The 25217-nt window shown below is 46.0% G+C and overlaps 2 long non-coding RNA genes across 3 annotated transcripts in view; both read right to left on the bottom strand.

Moving 5' to 3' along the window:
• LOC141985718 (uncharacterized) overlaps window positions 1–5083 on the bottom strand; it is a 99321-nt gene extending 94238 nt beyond the window's left edge. The window contains exon 1 of one of the 2 annotated variants that reach the window (XR_012639003.1): window positions 5015–5083. This is a non-coding gene — a long non-coding RNA (uncharacterized LOC141985718). Of the gene's footprint in view, window positions 1–341; window positions 378–5014 lie in introns of those variants that run through there. The other variant, XR_012639002.1, reaches the window with a different exon arrangement.
• A 900-nt stretch (window positions 5084–5983) lies between these two features.
• On the bottom strand, window positions 5984–23934 carry LOC141985719 (uncharacterized). Its single transcript, XR_012639004.1, has 3 exons — window positions 23840–23934; window positions 9114–9240; window positions 5984–6072 (listed from the first exon to the last, which is right to left on the bottom strand). It is a non-coding gene; the product is annotated as an uncharacterized LOC141985719 (long non-coding RNA).
• Between the last annotated feature and the right edge of the window lie 1283 nt (window positions 23935–25217).

A 25217-nucleotide genomic window follows, 5' to 3' on the forward strand; every position in this document is an offset into this window, starting at 1 on the left:
GCTCCCCGAATCACACAGGTGACTTTGAGGGGAAAAAAAAAAATCAAACCTCTATTCATTTTGAAGCCAAATCCAACACAATGTGTTTAGATTGCCTGGGAGAAGAAAAGACTGGCTAAGACTCCAGGCCAGATTTTTCAAAAGAGACTGTGACCAGCAGCTCCCATTTAGGCACCTAAATAATGGATTTTCAAAATGCTTAGAGCCCGTTTAGCTACTTAGGGCCAGATCCTCATCCAGTGTAAATTCTCAGGGCTCCGCTGACTTCAGATGAGCAATGATATTTTACACCAGTTGAGAATTGGGCCCTATATTAAGGTACTCTAAGGTAGCATACTCACCACCCATAGCACCTTCTTGTGTCAGGGGCCCTTGTCTCCAGCACCTCCTGAAGGCTGTTTGCCTCTGGCTGGGTCTTCTGTGGCTCAAACCTCAAGCCAAGTCACAAGGTACACTCTCCTTCCAAGGTAACAAAAGGTCCAGCTGAAAGTCCAAGCTAAATACACAAATGATAGTTCTTCTGCCCCTCCTGGGCTCCACTGAAATACTTTTACAACCCTTCCTCAGGGCCTCCCCACAGGAGCCTGCCCTGCTGCTGCAGAGGTCTTCCTTTGCTGTCTCTCATCTTAACAGGATTTCCCTCATTGCTGCCCTTCCCCAGAGACCCTAGCAAATTCCCCTAGGGATCTCCCTGCTCCTTGCATACCCTAGCACAGGAGTTCCCCCACCAGTCTTCTCCCTGTGGATCCTCCCACCTACAAAAGATTTCTGGCTTCTCTACAATCTCTTCCTCTAGACTGAGCTGCCAGCTCTATGTAAGTAGTTCTTCCTGATTCCCTGCAGCTGGGGTCACTAATTATCAATAAGTGCAATATCTCCATAAGCTGGGGGCTAGCTGGTAGTTCACAAGTAAGGCTGAGCCTTGCCTGCCTTAAAGGGCCAGCCAGCCTCTGACGGGTACCTATGGTGGGATTGTCAACACTCTCTGTCCTGTACAATCGTGCCAACTTCATTCCCTTCCAGATGGTTCTGGGACAGTTGGTTTCATTTCTAACTCTCACCATCATGCCAGTTTTCTCCATTGGCAGTAAGGACAATAGGCCTTGCTAGCGGCCGGATGGTCCAGAGAGGGCTGCTTCATCTCTGTCTGAGGCAGGTTGCTACTTTGCATCTCAATTTTCCCTTTCAAGTCAGCCTCTCCTCGTGGGGGTATGGATAAAGCAGCTTTAGATACTCTTAACATTTTCCCTAGTGACTCCTTACCAGAGTTATCGCTGTCACGCTGCATCTTGCGGGAGCTCAGTGTCAGTGTTCATCATGGAGGATGAACCTCGCCGGGGTCTCCTGTCCCACAGGGATGGACCCGCTCCCTGCTCCAGCTCCTTGTCCCTTGGCGCAGTGTGGTCAGGATGAAGATAAAGGGTACGTCTACGGTGCAATCAGAGGTGTGAGCGTATACCTGCACTAGCTTTAATCTAGCTGGCATGGCTAAAAACCGCAGTGAAGACACAGTGGCATGGACCCTGGTGTGGGGTGGGAATGAGAATACATAGGCTGGGTTCTCGGGAGGCTTGCACCCACCTCTTCACTGCTATGGTTAGCGACATTATAGCTAGCGTGCGTATGCCTACCTGAGCTGCACCCACACCTTTGATTGTAGTGTAGACATACCCTAAGGCAGAGGGCCCCAAACTGTGCGGCACAGTGGAACCCAGGCCAGCCTCCACAGGGGGCAGGGAAGGAGCGCCACCCAGCCCCTCCCCACCCCCAGCTCTGCTCTGGTCCCGCCTCCAGCCACGTCCCTGGCTCCCAGCCCCATGCCTGGTCCCAGCCCCACCCCCAGCCTTGGCCACTGGCTGTGGCTCCATTCCCAGCCCTGGGCCAAGGCTCGGGGTGGGTCTGGGAGTGGAGCCGCACCTGGCCATGGGTCTGGCCCCCACCGCAGCCTGACTGTGGCTCCACTCCCGCCCCTGCCCCCAGCCTCAGCCTTTGGCCATGGCCCCACTCCTGACCCCGCTCCCAGCCTCAGCCCCACCCCCAGCTGTGGCCCCAGCCTCATCCCCCTTACCCCGTCCATGTCCCCCCCCGTTTCCCCCCCATCCAGTGCCACAGCTCCGCTCCTGGCCCCAGCTCTGAGAGGCGTGGGGGGTGCAGACAGGGGTAAAGGGGGCCTGACCCTCAAAAGTTTGGGGACTGCTCCCCTAAGGTAACTAAGTGGCTGGATTTTCAAATGCGTTCAATCACCCAACAACATCCGTTTGACATTCTCCTCAGGGCACGCAGCATTGTAAGCCACCGGGTTACTCTCTGCCTCAGCAAGGGAGAGCTTTGCTGGGACTTAAACTGTGTGTCAGCTCCCTGTCCACCTCAACTGCAAACTCCCTGAGACTCTGCCAGTCTGAACCTTGCCTTACAATTACAGCACCATAGACATGTAAGGACAGAAGAGACCTTAAAAAATCATAAATTCCAGCCCCCTGCACTAAGGCAGGACCACGTAAACCTAGATCATCCATAGCGGGTGCTCATCTAACTTATTCTTAAAAACTTTCAATGATGGGATTCCCCAATTTCCCATGGAAGCCAGTTCCAGAGCTTAACGACCCTTGGAGTGCGGAATGCCGCTCCGGTGGGTGGAGTCAGCTTGTAGATGGAGTGAGGCGTGGCGAGGTGGACTGGATCAAGCTTTGTGATGACTGGCGTCAGAGGAGGAAAGAATCGCCGGCTCGGATTCAGAGCACTGCTTGTGCGTGGGTGTGCCCTACCTGTGGGCAGGGCTGTCACTCAAGCATTGGACTCAGCAGCCATCAAAGAACTCATTGGCGCATACACCATGCTCTGGAAAAAGCAGCGGTGCCATTGAATGATTGATTGAGTCAGAAAGTTTTCCTAATATCCAACCTACATCTCCCTTGCTGCAAATTAAGCCCGTTACTTCTTGTCCTACCTTCAGTGGACGCTGGGAACAATTGATCACCATCTTCTTTATGACAGCCATTAACAGATTTGAAAACTATGGACCCCCAGCCTCAGTCTTCATTTCTCAAGACCAAACATGCCCCATTGTTTTTTTAACCATTCCTCACAGGCAAGGTTTTCTGAGCCTTTTATCATTTTTGTTGCTCTCCTCTGGCTAGGATTGCCAACTTTCCAATTTCTGCTCCGGCCCCTCCCCTTGAGGCCCTGCCCCCTGCTCCACCTCCTCCCTCAAGGTCCTGCCCTCCGTTCACTCCTGTCCCCCCTGCACCCCGCCCGGGGACCTCAGCTTTCTCCTCACCCCACCAGTCACCTGCAGGGTGTGGGGGAGGTTCTTTCCATAAGCCACTCACTCAAGTCATAGAATCATAGAATCATAGAATATCAGGGTTAGAAGGGACCTCAAGAGGTCATCTAATCCAACCCCCTGCTCAAAGCAGGACCGATCCCCAATTAAATCATCCCAGCCATATAACAAATCATATAACAAGTCTGTGGAGGAGCTGGAAATGGAACCCAGGAGTCCTGATTTCCAGCCCCCCTTGCTCTAACCCACTGCCCTCCCAAGCAGAGGATGGAACCCAGGAACCCTGGCTCCCCCTGCTCTAACCACTACCTCCCGCTCCCCTCCCAGAGCCAGGGAGAGAACTCAGGAGTCCTGACTCCTAGCTCTCCCCCAACCCAGCTCCTTCAGGCCCCCAACACCCAGACAAGGGATGGTCCCAAACACACCCAGGCATCCCCTGCCCATCTGGGTCCAGGGAACTGGGTGCAGGAAGCTGCTCGCTTCCATCTGGGGACCTTGCCCCATTGTTCGTAGCCCACCCCAGCTCCTTTCTTTCCTTAAAATCATGAAATCTATCATGTCATGGTCGCTTTCCCCCAGATTGCCTTCCATCATCAGATTCTCTACCAATTCCTTCCTGTTGGTCAGAATCAAGCCAAAAATGGCTGTCTCCCAGGTGACCGCCTCCATTTTCTGAAATGAAAAGGTGTCCCCAGTACATTCCAAACCCTTACTGGAAATTTTGTGTTTTGCTATATTGCTTTTCCAACAGAGGTCTGAGTAGCTACAACACCCCATTACTACCAGGTCTTGTGTTCTGGATATTTCTGTTATTTACTCTCATCCACTTCCTCAGGTGGTGGTCTGTGTTAGACTCCTACCATGACATCCCCCGTATTTTTCACCCCTTTTATTTTTGCCCAGAGACTCTCAACTGGTCTGCCTCCCACCCCTTGCTGGACCTCAGAAAATGTGCCTGTATTCTGAATATATAATGCAACACCTCCTTTTCACCCTGACTGTCCTTCCTGAATAAGCTAATACCCTCTATAACAATTAACCAGTCATGAGACTTACCCACCACGTCTCTGTGGTGCCAATTAAGTCACAATTTGGTGTATGTACCAATGCTTCCAGTTCTTCTTGTTTATTCCCCATATTCTTTGCATTTGTGCATAGAGATCTAAGATGTTGAGCAGATTTCCCCACTGGTTTCCTCCTTGCTGCACCTATGACCCTATTGTAGCTTTCCATGTACCCCCACCTCCACCATCTAACCCTCTGTTCAGGTTGCATTTTTTCATTCTGTCCTGTGGGCTTTTGTCACATGCTCCCTTTGAACGTAGCTGGTGAGGTGGTACATGAAGATGCTCTTCCCTTTCTTGGTCAGGTGGACCCCATCTCTTCCCAATAGACCTTGCAGGTAACAATCAGTAAATCCGAGTTCCCCAGCGACATCTCTCTGCATGTCCAGCTCCTCTCACTGGGCACTCACAGAAATTAGTAAATTCGCTGCCTCCAGAGAGACAGTGCACACACCAGTCTCTTAGTTTAGCTGAGGTCCCACACTTCACTTTCATATACAGCACTGAGATTGTTTTCTAACAAAACAGAATAAGTGTGTTAATAAAGCACACAGATTTAAGTGATGCCAAGCAAGACTAAAAGGGATAAAAAAGGGTGACAAACAAAACATGCTTTCTAGTGCCAAAAACTTAATTCTAGCAAGCTATAAAGCAGTTTCTCACTTACATTAAGGTATCAGCAACTTCAGTCCTTCAGGTAGGAGGGTCCACTTTACACAGAATCAGAGGCTGCTCGTCCCTTTCTTCCCTAAGTGATGGATAACTAGGACGTCTTTTTACTCCCTTTATATTTTGCAAAGTCCATTATGTTTGCCTCACGACCCAAGAAGGCAGTGCTTAATTTGTAAAGAAAGAGGTGCCAAGGCTCAAGCAATTAGATGCCAAGGCTCAAGCAATTTTTTATATTCATAACTGACGCAGCAAGCCAAGAGGTGCCAGGGCTATGAATTTCCAAGCCTAGACGTGCCAGAGCTCAGCCCTGGCAAGCCCTGGCACAAATTAAGCACTGCAGGAAGACATTCTAGGGGTTCAGACTCTGGTGTGTCCTCCACAGTGTTTACCAAACTATTTCCTCTGCTGCTTGTTAGCTTTGTTTACCCTATATGTAAATATACTTTCATTGTCCTCTGCCTGTAACCAAGCCAAGCAGACAGGTAAAGCCACATTCCTTTGTCTAGGGCAGGCTTGTTTATCCATTGCCTCCCAAACATATTATAAGAACATATTTCGAGCACACACATATAACTCTGTATACACAACCTGTATGTACATCAAACAATGATATTCATGACCAGTGTGGCATCAGTTTTTACGTGATACCTTATAAGACACTGTTTGACTAAGTATTTTGACAGCAGTGTTTTGAGTGCGTCCTTTGCCTGTTGGCATAAAGAGGGTATAGGGTCACAATGCATTATTGCAAATGGGAGCTGAACCCTTTTGACTATCTGACCACATCGTTTAGGTGTGTAAACGTGAGCTGAGCAGTGAAGTCCTTCCCCGACTGTGGGTGCCCACAAAGCACTTTTGAATCTTCAGCCCTAATTCTGCACAGAAAGCTAAAACACCTTAACATACACATGGATTTCATAGACTTCAGTTTTATACGTTTAAAACTATTGAAACTAACCTTTTCTGTCCATACCATGGTCCTTTGAATTCAGACTCTGAGGAACAAGGAGTCACACAAAGCAAGCATTTATTACTCAGTTCACCGTATGCAACCTGTCAGCAGAGGAGACGGATTAATCAGAAAATGTATTTCTTTGACAGCACAGCTTGAAGAGCTTGGGGAGCCTGAATTCCTTTCCCCTCCATCATGTTTGCTTATCTGAAGGATTTCTAACTCCCTGTCCCATCCCACCCCATTTAAATTCACCCCAATGACAATGTGCCTTGCAAACCCCTCTATGATTCCTGTGTACCCAACAAATTCCGCCCACCCTGCTCATCCGAAATCCATCCACTCCCAATGAGCAGATTGATCATGCTCAATGAAGCAGATAACCCATCCAAGGTTGGTAGTATCAGCATGCTGTTTTTCTGTCTATTTTAAAGGAGCTGGTGAAAGACCAGCCATCACAGGATTATATCTGTGTTTTGTAGATTGGAGTACTCGCTCACCACAGGGCAGTGAGAAGCTGTGGACCTATTTAACCATTCTGAAACCTTTTCGTTATTTTAATGAGTCCTTCTGAAGAGCTCTCCCCACTGATAAAAGGCACATGGAAGCCAGGCTCTCTCGTTATTTCCCAAACGAGAGCAAAATGGGGGAGGGGGGGAGTAAAAAAATCCCTGCACAAAAAATGACTCAGGCTGCTGTTGATGTTACCTTTTGAGTCTATGAAGGCAGAGAAAATGATGATAATGTTCCCATTTTCCAAGCCATCACAGATGGTGGAGAGCTCTGTTGCTGTGATGCCTAAGGTGTCAGAAGCTGTAGACGACAACTCAGGCTTTGATCACAATCAGTTAACAAACATAGTCCTCAAAGGACAAAGAGAACTTTAAAACAAAAAGCACAGGGACTAACTCTTAGCAACAGAATTAATAACCCTTAGTAAAACGGACCTGCTTATAGTCATTCCCATTCTGTATCAAAGATAGATATTAAGCTTTCCCTCGCCAAGCACCCTGGCAGATAGGGTCAAATTCTGCTCTGAATTTTTTAGAGCTAATGGGTCTAACCCCTTTAATAACACCACAGCTTTCAGCTACACTGTAGAGTAGACACTGTGCACTGTAAAAAGAAAAGGAGGACGTGTGGCACCTTAGAGACTAACAAATTTATTTCAGCATAAGCTTTCGTGAGCTACAGCTCACTTCATCGGATGAAGTGAGCTGTAGCTCACGAAAGCTTATGCTGAAATAAATTTGTTAGTCTCTAAGGTGCCACACGTCCTCCTTTTCTTTTTGCAGACACAGACTAACATGGCTGCTACTCTGAAAACTGTGTACTGTGTCTACTGTAATACAGAGTGCAGTACCACCTGCTGCCACCAAGGACACCAGGTGGGGCTGCAACTGCCTCAATATACCTGGCTGCCCCTGGGGTCTCCTGGCCTTCATAGAATCATAGAAACGTAGGGCTGGAAGGGACCTCAGGAGGTCATCTAGTCCCACCCCCTGCACTGGATTAGATAATTGCCAACATTTCTGCAATTGCTTCAGCTAGTTTTTCATCAGGCACTGCCAACATGAGTACATCCAACTTATCTACATATTCTTTAACCTGTTCTTTCTCTATGTTGGCTGGCATTCCTTCCCCCCCTTGCAATGTGGATTGTGTTGAGTATCTGGTCACCATTAACCTTTTTAGTAAGGACTGAAGAAAAATAGGCATTAAACACATCCGCCTTCTTGATGTCATCTCCTTCCCCACTAAGTAGAGGATCTACACTTTCCTTCGTCTATCTCTTGCTCCTAGTGCAGTGGTTCCCTTGGGGGTACACAGAGGTCTTCTGGAGGTACATCAACTCATCTAGATATTTGCCTAGTTTTACAGCAGGCTACATACAAAGCACTAGAGAAGTCAGTACACCTAAAATTTCATACAACAATGACTTGTTTATACTGCTCTGCTATGCACTGAAATGTATGTACAATATTTATATTCCAATCGATTTATTGTATAATTACATGGAAAAAATGAGAAAGTCAGCAATTTTTTAGTAATAGCGTGTTGTGACACTTTAGTATTTTTATGTCTGATATTTGTAAGCAAGTAGTTTTTAAGTGAGGTGAAACCTGGGGGTTCACAAGACAAATCAGACTCCTGAAAGGGGTACAGGAGTCTGGAAAGGTTGAGAGCCACTGGCCTAACGTATTTAAAAAATCTCCTCTTGTTGCCTTTCATGTCCCTTGCAAGGCCTAACTCATTTTGTGCCTTAGCCTTTCTGATTTTGTCCTTGTATGTTCGTGTTATTCTTTTGTATTCCTCCTTAGTAATTCGTCCTTGTTTCCACAAGGCTTCCTTTATGATTGTCCGGTCATTATAGAGCTCCTGATGGAGCCATATTGGCCTTGGTACACACAGACTGCAGGCAGTGGTGGGAGGAGGCACAGAGCAGGGAATACAGGCTGATATGGGGCTGACTCGCCTCAGTCCTACAGAGGCAGAGCGTAGTGTTCTATGTACATGCTCCCTGCGGCCAATTCCTGGAGTCACTGTCACGCATGGACTGCAAGTCACAGAGCTAGGAGGCACTGAGGAGGGAACACAGGTCTCTTCAGTGGTAAATACACCATCGACAGAAGCAGAGTTAGGCCAACACTGAGCACTTTTGATAACCGCAACTGATGGTTTTTATGATAGGGAGATGAGGACACCAAACCCCCACTCTGTAGCCGTCAGTTCCCAGCCCTGCAGGCTGATTTCAGAAGGTCAAATGCACCATGGGGAGGCCGGCTTCTTTTTTTTCCCCTAAGCCAATCAGCTCGCCCAGCTGTGAGAATACTCAAAGCTATCACCAGCAGCTTGTGAATACCCGCAAGGCACAGGTCTGCTCCCGATGGTGCCTCCTGGCTCTCTGCAGGGCAATAACAAGTAGTAGTTAGTAGCATGGCCCAGAGCTCTCATCTTTCTCATCTACTCTGGGTTCCCCATTACTCTATATCACAGCAGTGGCTAGGAGCCCGAATGGAGCAAGGTGCTGTACATATACATATTGAGAGACACTCTAGGCCCCAAAGAGCTTTCAATCTAAACAGGGAAGACAGACAAAGGGTGAGAGGGGAAACTAAGGCACGGAGAAGAAGTGACTCACCCACGGCTACCCAGCAGGTCAGTAGCAGAGCCAGGAAGAGATTCCACATCTGCTGAGTCTCCAGTCACTCTCCTAACCAGCAGGTCACACTGCTGCCTTTGCTGCTGTTTGTCAAGTCGAAGAGAAGCTGTAGCCAAAGGAATGCAAAGAGGCATTTAAAACTTCCTAAAGCAATCAATCCACAGGGTTTGTTTTTTTTCAAACAAAAAAGTCTTATTTATGACTATCTCAATAACAGAGCAAGTCAAACACTAAGAAACAAAAAGAGCAGAGCCCTGGAGTTGGTCAGTGTATGTATTGCAGTTACAGGTTAGCTTTTCTAGGAGGAGAATTGGCTGCACATTGACTCTTAGGAACAGATGGCAGGTAGCACTGCAGGTGCAGCCCTAGCTGATCTAACAGGCCTTTCCTCTCTGTAACTGCTGAGCAGTTCCTGGCTTCCTAACCCAGGAGCTGGACACATGGACTTTCAGGAGACTGACAAAATCTCTTGGTGAAGCCATTCAGGGTTTACAGGCCCTTGGAAGATGGTGTTTGGCAGGAAAGTGGCTATATGGTGGCTTTCATGTTACAGCCATATAAGTGGGGAAGGACATGTTTTGAATGCCTCTCTGTAGCCAACAAGGATCTCTGCCAACCTGGGCTTCAATGTCCAGCAATGTGACACAACAGCAATCTAGACAAAGCAGGTTCTGGCCAGCTGCGTATGAGCCAAGAGTAGAGGTTTCCCCTCTGTGCGGGGCTGAAAATGGCTTCTGTGTTGATCACGGGTGCATAGAATGGGCTTAATAAGCCAAAATGTTTATTTTGTTAACTATCCAACCTACTGTTATAGGGGCTTGAGCCCTGGAGACTCTGTGGAATGAGTGTGACCAGGGTAATCATGCCAGACTGATTAATGACTGGAGTGGAAGCTAAGCAAGAGTAGCTCTTAATGCAAGCACCAAAAGAATTTGCTGCAGAGGTCATAAAAGCACTAAACCTATTATCTGTGTGTGTAATAAACATTATCCAAAGCAAAGAGATTACAATGTGTAGGAACACTGGAAAATCCGTAAATGCCAAAGCTATTTTCAGCTAATCTGCATTAACCCACTAAACTGGCATATTAGCACATAGGATTAAAGTATAACCCTAAAGCCAGTATGTTGGGGATTCTAACATTTCGCTTTAGAGCAAAAGTGGTAATTTTCTGATACCTTCCAGTACGACAGGCGAAAATCCCAACCCAGCTGATCAGAACTAGAGAAACAGCTAACTGGCCCCTTAGTTCCAATTCACAAGTTGTCTAAAATGTGTTGGCTCATCTTCTCAGCTGAATAAAGACAGGTAGATTTTTTTTTAAAAAGGAAAGATATTCTTGCAGATCAAACCTATACAATCCCATCTCCTTTGGCTCATTTGGTGGGAGGTTCCACATTGCACCTCTTCTATGACAAAGCATAGAATTTACAGGCCAGTGACTGGTGCTCAAGCATTCTTAAATCACCTTGGGGCATGTCTACACTGCAGTTAGACACCTGTGTCACCTGATTTGGTCTCACGGGGCTTGGGCTGTGGGGCTGTAAAATGGCAGCATAGATATTCAGGCTTGGGCTGGAGCCAGAGCTCTGGGACCCCGCAAGAGGGGAGGGTCCCAGAGGCCAAGCTCCAGCCTGAGCCCAACTGTCTGTCACAGTTTTACAGCCTCACAGATCTGGGGCTTTGATGGTGACTTTGCACTGCTCCAGTCCTTTTACCCAGCGCATTGGGGCCAGAGCAGTGGTTAGGATCTCACCTTTGTTTGCAAATGAATGAGTTATTTTTACTCCAAAGAATATGCATGGAAAGCAAAACTATAACAAATAGTAGTGCAAATATACATCCTCAGCCATTAGCACCCTTGCAGCCATTTTGAAAAGCTGTGGAATTATTTCAACATTCACCCAGAGGGAAGAGAGCCACCTGCTGAATTCCCACAACCACTTTCTGCAAGATTTTTATTTTATTTTTCCTTGGACAGTTCCCATCAATGTACTGACCTAACCCAGCCCGGCTTAGTTGGTGAGATCTGACAAGGTCAGAATAAAAAGCCGGGCAGAAAATAATGACACAAACTTTCACTGAAACTTTTGTTCTGAGTTTAGAATGTCTGGATAACTTTGTATTTTATTTTTCTCTCTCTCTCTGATTCTTGGTTTTAGCCAGGATCTGAGTCACAGAACTGCTCCTCCTCTTTATCCAAACAGAACTTCCAAACTTTTTAGATTGACTCATTATTAATTGCACACCTGGAATAGAAATTGTACTCAGACCTATATAGCTTGGTTAATTAAAAGGAACATCTGCTTAACATACAGCATGGGATAAATGAGAGTTCCTTTGAATACAATACTGATCTTTTTTTAAACACAACACAACTATATAGTAGAATATATATTGACCGAAACTCTTACATGCTGATTGGATAACCTTCAAAGAGCAGACTTCTTGACACAGTCCATATCCCCTTGGGACAACTTAAGACTTAAATATTGCAAGTTCAGATAGAGGCAGGCTGGACCAAAAGATCAGAGTAGGGCCCTCTATGTTCTGAATTCAAGTACAAATTCTAAATGGTAACAGATGACTCCAGAGTGCATATACACTACAAAGCTAGTTCATGCAACTCTCCTTCAGTCTGTTAATTAAGCAGAGGCTTTTGAATGCAAAACAGCCTACGATAGTCTTATCTTCCCATGTATATAACCAGAATAATTTTAACTATCTAGACAAGATGAGTGAGGAAATTTCTTTTACTGGACCAACTTCTGCTCGTGAAGGAGACAAGCTTTTGACCTACACAGAGCTCTTCTTCGGGTCTAGATATCCTGTATCTGTCTATCTATAGGTCTGTGCAGATTAGAGAGAAGGATGGATAATGCATGGTGGTGTCCTATAGTGGATTAAATGTCTAATAGGCATGATATCAAAATAATTTCTTTGCTTATGAGTGGTAGAGCCATGAATGAGGATGTCATGTCTCAAGGTCTCCAACTCATGCCAAAAAACCCTTCATATTACACTATTCAATATTTTGTTTATCCATTATATGCTACAGAAAAACTATTTTAGGGTATTTAACAGAGTATAAAATATTTTTATTTGGAAACTGGTTTTATCCCACCGCACCTGGAACACAAATGCTGCAGTTACCATGTGTCCGGATTTTCAAAACTACGTGCCTAAAGTTAATCATCTAGGGCCTGATTTTTAAGAAAGCTCAGCTTGATAGCTCCCATTTAGGCATGTAAGAAAGTGGTCGTACTGTCAGAACAGCTTAAAGCCATTTGTTCCGATTGGTCTCAGAAGGCACAGCTGGGTGCGGAGCACTTTTGAAAATATCATCCCAAGATTTTCAAAACGCTGAGCATTCAGCAGCTCTCACCAGTGGCAGATTAAGGCAGGCCCCATGACCAGGGGCCCCAGCCAATTTGGGGGCCCCTGCAGGAGTGACGGAACCTGTATAGAAGTGGGAGGACCACCAGAGCTAGAACTGTGGCCGCACCCCCTGCTCCTCCTCTTCCTCCTCTGAGGCCCTGCCCCCTGGCCAGGCCAGAAGCCGGGGCTGGGCTGTGGTAGGGTGACCATATTATTAACCCTCCACCCCCAGTTCAGAGCTGGCCTGAGTCCCTCTCCCTCTCCCCATGTGGAGCTGGCCTGAACCGCTCTTCTACCACACACAGGGCTGGCCTGAGACCCGCTGCTGACCCCTCCCGCTCCTCTCCCACCCCCCACCCCCCGAGACCCTTTTTGGCAAAACTGTGCATTTGTCCCGATTGCTCTTGACAACTGGCTGGGGGGCCTGGATACTCAAGAGAGGCCTTGGTCCCATGTCCCTGCCCCCTGGAGCGCACTGCCCAGGGCAGGTGGAAGGTCCAGGGCTCCTCACAGTGGCCCGGGTTCCCTGGACAACTCTTTCCACAGCCCGGCTCCAACTTCTCAGTGAATCAATGGGTGCTCATCATCTGTGAAAATCAGGTTAATTACTTTTGTGCCTTGGGAGGCTAATTTTAAATGCTCTGATCTGAAAATCTTGTGTATGTACATACTGCATGCACATCATTTCCTGAAACAGCCACAAACTATATTGTTTTTCTACAGACTGTAGCTTGCTTTTCATCAGGAACCAGCTGAATGGCATTTTGTGAGCTTTCTCTGCATAACTGGATAGGCAGCTGCTAAGCAAAGTTGCAGTATGTTGAAAGAGAGCAGCATTACACGTAGGAACTGGGGGTTGGAGGAGAGATGGGATAAAGTTCGTAAGGCATCTTCCTGATTTAAAAACCTAATTCCCAGTTTCAACAGTGACTTGAGGCCCAGATCCATTTAGGTGCCTAACTCCCATTAGGAGCTGATTTTCAAAATTTTACCCATGGTCTTGTTCTGGCCGGCCTGTCCTGAAAAGACAAACAGATGTGAGTAACCCCTACAAAGTCTCTTGGAACACAATACCTCCATTCCCAAGCAATCATAGCAGGGCTTCGTGCACATCAGCACTTTCAAAGCTAATTTTCTCTATATATACTGAAGTAAATGTAGTTGTCTAAAGGGAAATATGAGAAGTGGGAATGGGGAGATCATTTAAACATGGCCTTTGTGGTATTATTCTTAATTATCCCACTGTCTATTAACTATATAATTTCACAGTTCATTCACTTTAAAGGTTGTGGTTAGGAACAGGTCCAGTGGTCCTTGGAAAAGAAAGTATTCATCTTCTAGGGGGAATGAGAATATTGTGGATGTGGCGGAAGTAAAGGGCTACTCTCAGCAAGGATTCATTCTGAAAAGCACAGGCATGTGAGAAGGAACCGCAGCCCTTTAAACACGTCCGTCAGCAATGATGCTCTGCAGCATTTAAAGCAGAGCTATCTGTAGGTGCCACTGAGCTTTCTGAGAGGCTTGTCTGAGGTGTCCATGTTCATAGATGTTTGTAAAAGTTTGTTCTTTTTAGGGATTGTGCGTCTCTTGGCTCCACCAGAGCTACATATGGAATGTTCTTAGCACCAGAACTGACGGAATGCTGGGTATTCCACCAACTATTCCCCACTGCTCTCCAAATCTTCTCCTTGGAGGAAGACCTACGGTTAGGCTCCGAAGTCCACAATGAAGCACCCAGATAAGTGGGGTGTGTGGCTGCACTCAAGTGTTCCCGTATTTTAGATCTTGGCCAGTATCTCTATGATCACATACCCTGAAAATGAAATCCTCCCGCTATTATTGTTGTGATGGTGCCTAGGAGCCTTAGGTGTGCTAGGTGCTGTGCAAACACAGAACAAAAAGAAGAGGCTCAAAACTCGTGTTTTCTGCTCCTGTTTCTTGGAAGCATTTCACTCCCTTGGAATCAGCAGCACTGCACCTGTCACTACTTCAATAAGAATGGTTAAAAGGGGATTTCATTCCAGAAATGTATTCTTTTACATTTCTAACAATGTCCCCATCATATATTTCCCTGGGCACAAGAATAAAATTCTTTCAAAAGTACAGAAATTAGTTGGCAATATCAATGACATATTAATAGATGCAACCCAGAATTCCACATGTAGGCGTGGATTCATCCCACCATCACCGCTTCAAGCGAAAACCTGATGGGCTTTACTCTGTGAAGGTCAGCTGTTGTGCTCTGTTTTTGGACAAAGGGGGGAAATGAACTGCAGAACCAAGGGACCTGCATCTTCCAGGGACTGAAAACAAGACAACATCATCTCATTTCAACTGCCTTGACTAGAGCTGGTGAAGTGATATTTGCAAATAGTTTATTTGGCTTCTTTTCCCCACCAATTGTTGGTCTGGTCTATGTGGTGTGATGATGCGCACTACAGAGGTGTGAATTCTAATGTGTATCAATGTGGTGCATACTAACTGGCCCGTGTAGACCCTGCCAGTGTGCATTAAGAGTTCCCTCATGTACATTAACATAATTCCGGACCACATTAACGTGCACTAAGGAATCCACGCCAGCAGAATCTACACAGGTCAAATAGTGTGCAACATATTTGTGCACATTAGAATTCACACAAACACACACCCTGTAGGGAGCACTGCCCATGGATAACCCCATCGAACTGAGCAGGGCTGGATAGCAGAGAGTTGCTGAGCAAGCCCTTGCCTCAGGAAGAAAATGAGCAGTCGGGTCATTTGTTGCTGGTCATTTAACAAGATGGAGTGGGCTGTGAGGAGAGCTTCTCAGGCACTGCTGTTTCTTTAAGGGATAAGTAGGGTTCAAATGGAAGGGGGGAGTTTGTAGGCTAAAGGAGAGAAGTAGAAGTGGTGATTGCAGATGAAGAAGAACCTTGCCAAAGGGAGGAAGGAGAATTAATGGAGAATTGGTTGGATGGGGACAGACTTGATTGGGGACAGAATCTATAATAGCATTGATTAAAGAAAACAGAACTACAACTGCAGAGACAGACTTCCACACAGCTCAAGTTCTAGCGTTGTCCTTGTTTACCAGGGATGGCATTCTGCTTGGGACTCTACACAACATATGGGGTCATCTAGTGCCTGAACAATTTATTGCAAGTAAACATACAATTACAGGCAGAACTAATTTGTGGCCAAAACTGATTTATTGGGGGAGTAAAGATGTGCCAATGAGAATTAAACAAACATGACCAGGAATGAGTCTCTTGGGGCATGTGGTATTGTAGGTATTTGGTCTTCAGATGAGACAAGGTCTGTGAAATCTTTCAAACCCTGTTCTTCAGGAACAGACTAGCTAAGAACAGGGCAGGTAAAGGATAAATCCATTCAGAGGAAAAAGAAAAAAGAAAAGGAGTACTTGTGGCACCTTAGAGACTAACCAGTTTATTTGAGCATGAGCTTTCGTGAGCTACAGCTCACTTCATCGGATGCATAGCATATCGTGGAAACTGCAGAAGACATTATATACACACAGAGACCATGAAACAAAACTTCCTCCCACCCCACTCTCCTGCTGGTAACAGCTTATCTAAAGTGATCATCAAGGAGGGCCATTTCCAGCACAAATCCAGGTTTTCTCACCCTTCCCCCCCCCCCCCCCAGACACACATACAAACTCACTCTCCTGCTGGTAATAGCCCATCCCTCTTTGAAACCTCTCTTTATAATGCGCATGATAATCAAGGTGGGTCATTTCCAGCACTAATCCAGGTTTTCTCACCCCCCCCCACACACACCCCCCTCCAAAAACCACACACACAAACTCACTCTCCTGCTGGCAATAGCTCATCTTACAATGTGCACAGCAATAATCCAAGTTTAACCAGAACGTCTTGGGGGGGGTTTGTAGGAAAAAAACAAGGGGAGATAGGCTACCTTGCATAATGACTTAGCCACTCCCAGTCTCTATTCAAGCCCAAATTAATAGTATCCAATTTGCAAATGAATTCCAATTCAGCAGTTTCTCGCTGGAGTCTGGATTTGAAGTTTTTTTGCTTTAAGATAGCGACCCTCATGTCTGTGATTGCGTGACCAGAGAGATTGAAGTGTTCTCCGACTGGTTTATGAATGTTATAATTCTTAACATCTGATTTGTGTCCATTTATTCTTTTACGTAGAGACTGTCCAGTTTGACCAATGTACATGGCAGAGGGGCATTGCTGGCACATGATGGCATATATCACATTGGTGGATGTGCAGGTGAACGAGCCTCTGATAGTGTGGTTACAAACCCCCCCAAGACGTTCTGGTTAAACTTGGATTATTGCTGTGCACATTGTAAGATGAGCTATTGCCAGCAGGAGAGTGAGTTTGTGTGTGTGGTTTTTGGAGGGGGATGTGGGGGGGGGTGAGAAAACCTGGATTAGTGCTGGAAATGACCCACCTTGATTATCATGCGCATTATAAAGAGAGGTTTCAAAGAGGGATGGGCTATTACCAGCAGGAGAGTGAGTTTGTATGTGTGTCTGGGGGGGGGGGAAGGGTGAGAAAACCTGGATTTGTGCTGGAAATGGCCCTCCTTGATGATCACTTTAGATAAGCTGTTACCAGCAGGAGAGTGGGGTGGGAGGAAGTTTTGTTTCATGGTCTCTGTGTGTATATAATGTCTTCTGCAGTTTCCACGATATGCTATGCATCCGATGAAGTGAGCTGTAGCTCACGAAAGCTCATGCTCAAATAAACTGGTTAGTCTCTAAGGTGCCACAAGTACTCCTTTTCTTTTTTCTTTTTACGAATACAGACTAACACGGCTGTTACTCTGAAATCCATTCAGAGGGTTTAACATAACAATGTCACATGATTATGCAAACAAGGATTCATGGATTTTCACTCTTTGTTATGGTAATTTTCTAGGTCTGCTCAGGTGACATTTGATAGGCACGTCTCCATTTGAATGGGAAGAGTAATGGGATGTTATTTTTTTGAAACATTCTGTCCCCTTCAATATTGAACAGGGTATCTGTTTTGCTGACCATTGTGCAGGGACTGAAATAGTTGGCATTCAGAGTCTCAGTCCAAATTTAAGCACCTAAATAAGTAGCCAAATTTTCAAGAGTGTTAAACACCAAATAGGTTTCAGAGTAACAGCCGTGTTAGTCTGTATTCGCAAAAAGAAAAGGAGTACTTGTGGCACCTTAGAGACTAACCAATTTATTTGAGCATAAGCGATGCATCCGATGAAGTGAGCTGTAGCTCACGAAAGCTTATGCTCAAATAAATTGGTTAGTCTCTAAGGTGCCACAAGTCCTCCTTTTCTTTTTGCAAACACCGAGTAGGACACAAAGGCCATGATTTTCAAAAGTGGGCTCCTGAATAAGTGGCCTGATTTTCGAAAGTGCTGAACACCCAGCAGCTCCCTCTGACTTATTTAGGAGTTTGTCTGAGGCCAAATTTTCAAACAAGCTCAGCAATAGCTACTGGGTGCAAAGCACTTATGAAATGTGGCTGATTCATTTTGGTGCCTAAATGGGAGCTCATTGGAAAATCCAGCCCTTGAAGATCAAAGAGCAGGCAGTGTTTCAGTGGCATTGTCAGTGAAGCATGCATGAAATTGAAATGGGAGCACCTTACAAAGAGAAAAATAAACTACTAGTTAAGGCTGTAAATTGACAAGTTGCATTATTCTGCTCCGGACCAATCACTGTTATCGCAGAATCGTCCTACTTTTTCTAAGGGATGTTGCCATAGAGATACTATAGAAGCTGCGAAACTGCCCTGACTATTTATCATGGAGATTGAAATATATTATGAAATGGTCTTTAATATACTATAAATTATATATACTGTAATACCATATTCTATTATAAAATAGGCTTTAAATAACACATGGTGGGACACAAGTAGCTGCTCCAGAGTTCAGGTGGACGATCACGTCCCATTATAAGCCTGATTTCCAACCTTCCTAACGACCCCAGGAAGAAATCAATCACCCTGAGATTTCACCTGCCACATTTGATTCTAGGGTAGGAATTTTCTGGGAAGGTGGCGGTGGGGGACAGAGGCAGGGTTTTGAATTGAGGGTGTTTGGAAACGTTACCCATCATTAGTTTTTTAAAATGTATTGATAACTTTTCTTTTGGTTTACCTCACCAAAGAGGCCTGACCAGTGAACCCCAAATGTCTTTGCTGAAAAGCAGCTCCTGGGGCGAGATCCACACAGGGCGTTTAGGCTCAACATTGCAACACCTATCTTTAGACACCCTGCTGCCTAGTCGAATCCACCGCCCCAAGGGAAGGGCCAGCCTCCCTATACAATGCATGAGGAGAGCTAAAGCCAGCACACTGAGAAGGGAGCCACCTAAGCTAACCAGAAGGAAATGCAGAGAAGAGGGGTGGGGCTCAGGCCTCAAAGGGAGGTGCCTGCAGCTGCCTGGGATTCACAGCCCTGAGCCGTCTCCTGGAGCTAGGAACTTAAGCCAGGTCTGCCCTTTCTCACAAAAAGCTGAGGAAGAGGAGGTGGAAGTGGAACTCCCCACTTTGCCTGAGTGGGGACTAAGGCTCCTACTTGCTCCGTGAGTGCACCAACCACTGGGCTAGGGCTCCCTCAGGGTTGTTGCCTTCTGCATCAGATCAAACACACACTCTCCTGGTGAAGCTGCCTCCTTTGTATAAAATACTCAACCAGCCATTGGAACCAGGGCTTGAACCTGGCTGCACGGCCATCCCAGCCACATGTCCTCACCACTGGGCTAGAGAGTTATTCACATTGTCTCACTCTGGCCCAATTAATTTTCATTTAAACAAAACAGAACAGCATCAACAGGAGAGCCTCCCAGCCCAGGATGCCCCACAGCCACCGGTTAGGGTACTCAAGGAGTATTTGGCAGACCTGGGTTCCATCCCCACTCTGTCTGAGTCACAGCAGAGCTGAAGCTGGGTCTTCCCCATCCTTGGTGAGTGCTCTAACTAGCAGGTAGGAGGGGGCACCACTGCCTCTGGTTTGGGTGGAGCTCAATCAAGTAGATGTGCCCCAAGGTGGCTTCTGAGCATGCCTACCAGATTAAGCCCGGCAGGTAAGACAGGTGGGGGAACACTCAGGCAAGTGCCAGGTGTCAGGGCTTAGGTGGCTATGCACATGTCCAGAGGCAGACATTTAGGTGATATGTGGACTTTATTGCTGGAAACCAAGGGAAATGTAGGCCCTTATAAGGTGAGGCAGCAGCTGAAATGGGGATTTAGAGGATCTAAATGTTGGACTTAGGCATCTAAAGCTGCAGTTAGGCACCTAAATCCTTTTGTGGATCTAGCCCACAGTTTATTCCAGAAGAGGTGGGGTTAGTAGGAGCATTACAAAGCTGTTTATCATAAAGGGCATGTGATAAATTATACTCCTCCTGTGCAGGAGGAGTCAGGGTGCAGACTGGAATAGAGGTGAGGAGTTCGATCAGTTTATCCTTCCAGTTCCCACAGGGGACAGATTAGAGACCCCAAAGCCTACGTTAGCCATGGAGCATCTCTGCAGCCACCCCACAGTCTGGGAAGGAAGATCTTCTCAACCCCCTTTCCCAACCATGAATCATCCCAGGACCTGGCTTGGTTCATGAGACCGACTACTGAGTAGTGTATTTTAACCTAGGTGCTTATAATAGTCTCTCCTCTATTCATTTCCTGCTGCTCTTTGTTAGGAAGGAAGGAAGGAAGGAAGGAAAACATAGCCAAAGCAACACAGGGTTACAGTAAATGATATTGAATGTTGTCATCTCTTGCACTCAATCTATCATTTCACTGATTCACACTTGCTTTTGCATTCCCTCGTCCATTTCTGGGTGAGGGAAGTAAAGCATTAAAATAAAAGCCAGAGAGAGAGAGATTTCACAGACTATCTATACTAATACATCACTAATTGGAACCAGAAGGGCCCAAAATGTGCTATCTGTGAACAAGTAGATCAAAACATAGTAAAAAGGCCAACACACAAAGCCGCCACCAGGAAGAAAGGTATTTTTTTCAGCAGAATCAAATTAGTAGTAGCAGAAGACGTAAAGGCAGCAGCTTCTCAACTTTTTCAGCACCTGCCCTACTAGCCTGTTTAAAGTGCTCTGAGCAAATCATTTGCACTGGAAACCCCCCGCCCCGTATTCTATCAATTTCAATGCTGCCATCTTGTCTGCTTACAAAGATCCTCAAATGCATTTGTTATTTGAAACGATTCCCTACTTTTGTTTCAAGAAAAAAATGTCGTAACTTGCAAATTGTTCCTGAACAGCTCACTGGGAGTCGGTGTGTACAGTTTGCACTGGGCTGGTTAGGTCATGGGTTGTCCACCTCAACTGGATGGCTTATGTAACGAGATCGTAAATTCTTTGGGGAAGGGATGGTCTTTCTGTTCTGTGTTTTTACAGCACCTAGCACCATGGGGGTTCTCGTCTGTGACAGGGGCTTCTAGGTGCTACCACCATACAAATAATGCTACATATTAATGATAATTCATATAATGGATAAATAATATCCATAATAAACACAGTGTGCATTGTGAACAGCTAACTTTACAACTACATAACCAATTGAGAATCCACTGTCGAACTTAACATTCCCTTTTTGCAGCTATTTGTGCCACTGAAGTTCAAGCAGTCCCATGATCCTGGGAAGTGAACATTCAATTCCAAAGGTGCAGCTCCATCTTTGAGACACTTCACATTCACAATGAACTTTCCCCCTGGCACTACCCAATAGTGGAGCAACCAGTTTATGGCCTGATATCATGTACAGCTTGCCTTGCACTTTAGGATTTGCTCTGTCCCCTGATGTGTTGCGTCGGATGAAACCTCTAGGATTGTACTTAAAGACTGCAGGTTTTGAGGATTATACCTGCTAAGGCAGTGGTTCCCAAACTTTAACAGCCTGTGAACCCTTTTCACTAAATTGCGAAATCTCGTGAACCCCCTCCTAAAAATGAATATTTCCAGGGATTTAAGTTTAAATTTCCTCCGCACTCCATGGGGCTCCTGCTGCTGGACTCCGTTGACCGCCCTGGTCAACTGAACTCCACTGGGGTTCGGGCGGCCAGCTCCCCCGCTGACAGGGGCAGGGCTCAGGCTGCCAGCCCCAACTGCCCGGCCCCGCTCTCCCTGGGACTCGGGCTGTCTGCCCTGCAACCGGGTCCCACCTGCTGCCGCCAATGCCTGGGGTCCTCTGGCCGCCGTGAGCGAAATTTTTCTGGCGAACCCCCTGTAACATTCTGCGAACCCCAGTTTGGGAACCACTGTGCTAAGGGAAGAACCGAGTGTGTATCTTCACCAAAGATACACAAAGGATCTGCAGGAGAGCGAGTCCTGTGCATCGAAAGCAGAACTGCATGAATCCCTTTGGTTTCAGTTTATGAAAATTCACTTGTACCTAAGCTGTAGGGTTTTTCCCACAGCAGTTCAATCCCTTCAAGTAACCTAGGGCTATCAGGTTCACATGCTCCTAAAGCTAGACCAGGAATCCATGTGAATCTCCGGATAAGTCTACGCTAGAAACGCTACTGCAGCTGAGCTGCTGTAGCACTGTCGTGTAGACACTTGCTACAGCGACAGAAGGGGCGGTAGCTAGGATGATGGAAGAAGTCTTCTGTTGACTAGTGGTGTCTACACCGGGATTTAAATTGGATTAACTATGTTGCTCAGGCGAGTGAATTTTTCACACCCCTGAGCAAAGTAGCTAGGTCGAGCTAACTTTGTAGTGTAGACCAGCCTTCAGTTGCACTCACTGTTTTCCCGTGAAGCAGACAAGTTGCTCTGCAAGTTGCTAATTGAGCAATGACCCTTATTAAATTGGCTCTTTTATGTGTGTGTGGCCCACTCAAAAGTCACCCCGATAGCCTGGAAGTGGTTCCCTCATGTCAGCAATGAGTTAATCCCACCGATGAGCATAAGGAACTGCAGAGATCTGAGATGTAGCCATAAAACTCAGAGAAGAACCCTTTAGCATGATAAATGCTGCATGTATCTTATGGATGTAAAACATTAGAATTAAGCATGGCACTCTATACTCACTGCTGGAGATGCTTAGCTTCTGGTTAAACAGCACGTCTCATTTGAGTATTATAATCTTTGGGTCTTTACTTTTTGTCACATACTTATTGCCCATATCATACAATGGACCTTATGTTACGACAGGTCTTCTTGGTCTCTCTTCTCAGCGGTGAAGTGGAATACTTTCCTTTTAGTTTTAACCCATTTGATTCACCTGTAACATTGGGTACAGCTTGCTTACAGCTGTGTAGGTTGCTTACCCTCAGTAGCGCCAACCCTGAAGACTTTATGATCACCCTACTTCTGCTGAAGATATGAGGAGTTTTGAGTGTGCCAAAAACGTGCTAAGAAACCAGATGTGCACTTCTCCTACTGCTGCCGATACTGTGAATTGTTCTGCTACTTTGTCCTGCCACCTACTAAACATTTCTTTATAACCCTTTACTGCGTATAAGCAGATACTACTCTGTTGTGTAGACTAAAAGCCACCAAATATTGTGGAACTTGGCCAATTAATGACCAAGACTGAGAATGTTTAATAGGAGATAATGTTTGCACTACATCTCATGCAGATGTGCATTCCCCAGCAGGCCATCACATGTCCTGATCCCTTACAGAGCACTGGCTTTGTCTCCTGATGAACTGTTTTAGCAATCATGGATCTTTGCCGCCAATTCAGCAATGTGCTTAAACATATGAGTAATTCCCTTTAAGTCAACAGGGTTGCCTACGTACAATTGAACACTCAGGCCCTGTGCATAGCAGTCATTTCCTCCTCCCCCAAATATCGTGTAGCCTTATTAAATAAACAGCCCAGGATTCCACTCACCTGCCTCAAACAGAAATGATCATTGCATGTCCAGCAGTCCTCCACACGTCTTTTTCTCAAGCAGTTCTAATTTCACTCAGAACAAAGATACTGAGTGCCCCAAATCCTGGTAGAGTTAAAGGTCTAAAACACCCGAACAAGCAAAAACTTAAAACAAATCTCTTCCCTTGTTAACTTCACGCACTGAAAGGAAAGTTCTCACACTTTGAACCTGCAACGTTCCTTCCTCTGCTCTCCAAAGTGAAAAGGGGGATATGTGCACAGAAGCAGAGTGACGGCAAGGATTGGTGAACATTGAGGAGGTGTGCATGAGAAGGTAAGAATATCAAGGTCATCTACATCTGCCAGTTCTCTCCCTCTCTGCTACTCTGTGCACCTGACTGTAGAGAGTTAAACTTAGGTGATCTGGGTTAGCCTTGCATGAGTGAGAGCAGCCACACTGAGAAATAACACTCATGGTGCTGTAATGCCCTGTGTTGGGACACTGGCACTGTACTCACCGGGGTGTGGGGCTAAGACTTCTGGAGGTACATCCCATGGTTCTTAGTGCTGCAGAAAACTGAATTCCTTCACAGTGCAAATTCTGGAGACCATCTGTCCTTTCCACGCACATCGGCAGAAGTGGTATTAGCCCGGCAACTCGTTAATGTAAACTTCTTCCAGCTTGGCACACTCCAGCTTTCTGTCCCCTGCCTTTGTTCCAACAAGTGGCAAGACATGGACACAACTCACAGTGATGACCTGTGCCAAACGTTCGCACTAATGCAACTCTAATTTTGGCAAGCACAATCGGAGGGCTGGTTCAAAGATTTGTGAGGAAGCCCATTGAGCTGGTAGGCCATGTATCAACATGCAGTAGGCCTGGTGGGGAAAGGTCCTTGAGATGCACGTGTTCAGCCAACCAGTCATTGATTTCACCGGCAAACAGCTACTTCTGGTCACCAGTCAGCTGGACTTTTCAAAAACTGGGGTTTCCACAGAATCCCAGTGCTGCCAACTCTCATGATTTTATCATGAGTCTCTTGATATTTGGTGCTTTTTTTGAAGCCCCAGCTCGTGGAGTCATGTGATTATGTGAGACTCTCAGCTTTCATTTAACAAAAAAAAGTAAGTTTCTAAGCCTCATGGATGTGGAAAAAAAAGCTTGAAAATGGGACCACTAAAGGATATCACACTGGAAGACAAAGGAAAAGACCGCTAAATTATTATTTTTTAAAATTTCATGATTTTGGCAGGCCTAGATCTTGATTTTTGAATGACTGGGGTTGCCTACACTGGAATCAAGCCTTTGACATTTAATAATTCATATGTCTTCTTCACATCCTTTTTTCCTATTGGTATAATCTTTATATTTAGCCATGTTCCACAGTGCAAATTCCTGGGCAAAACTAACTCCACAGAAATCAGGAAATATCTCAAGTGACTCAAATCAGAACTTCACCTAAATTAACTATGGCAGCAAAGACAGATAAACAATTCACAGGGGGAACACAGCAATTGCCCAGACTAGATCAGACCAGTGGTCCACCTAGCGTACTGTCTTCTAGCAGTGGCTACTACCAGCTGATTTGGAGGAAGATGCTAGGAATCCTGTAGTAACAGTTATGATATAGCCTGCCCAGGGAAAGTTTCTTCCTGTAGTCACCAGACATTGGCTTATGCCCTGAAGCATGAAGAGAGATGATAACAAACTCCCTTTTTCAAATGTTACCTGGTTCCTGACTGCTACACATCAAAAATCCAATGAAATTGAGAGTGTGTCTACACAGGGACACTCAGGATTTGTCTACACTGCAATGGAAGCCCAGGGTCAGTCTGACTCAAGCCTTCTGGCTCGGTGTTTGTAAGCCCAGGCTTGAGTGTCCACACTGAATATTT

Source organism: Natator depressus, chromosome 4 (genome assembly GCF_965152275.1).
Source record: "Natator depressus isolate rNatDep1 chromosome 4, rNatDep2.hap1, whole genome shotgun sequence".
Classification (NCBI taxonomy): domain Eukaryota; kingdom Metazoa; phylum Chordata; order Testudines; family Cheloniidae; genus Natator; species Natator depressus.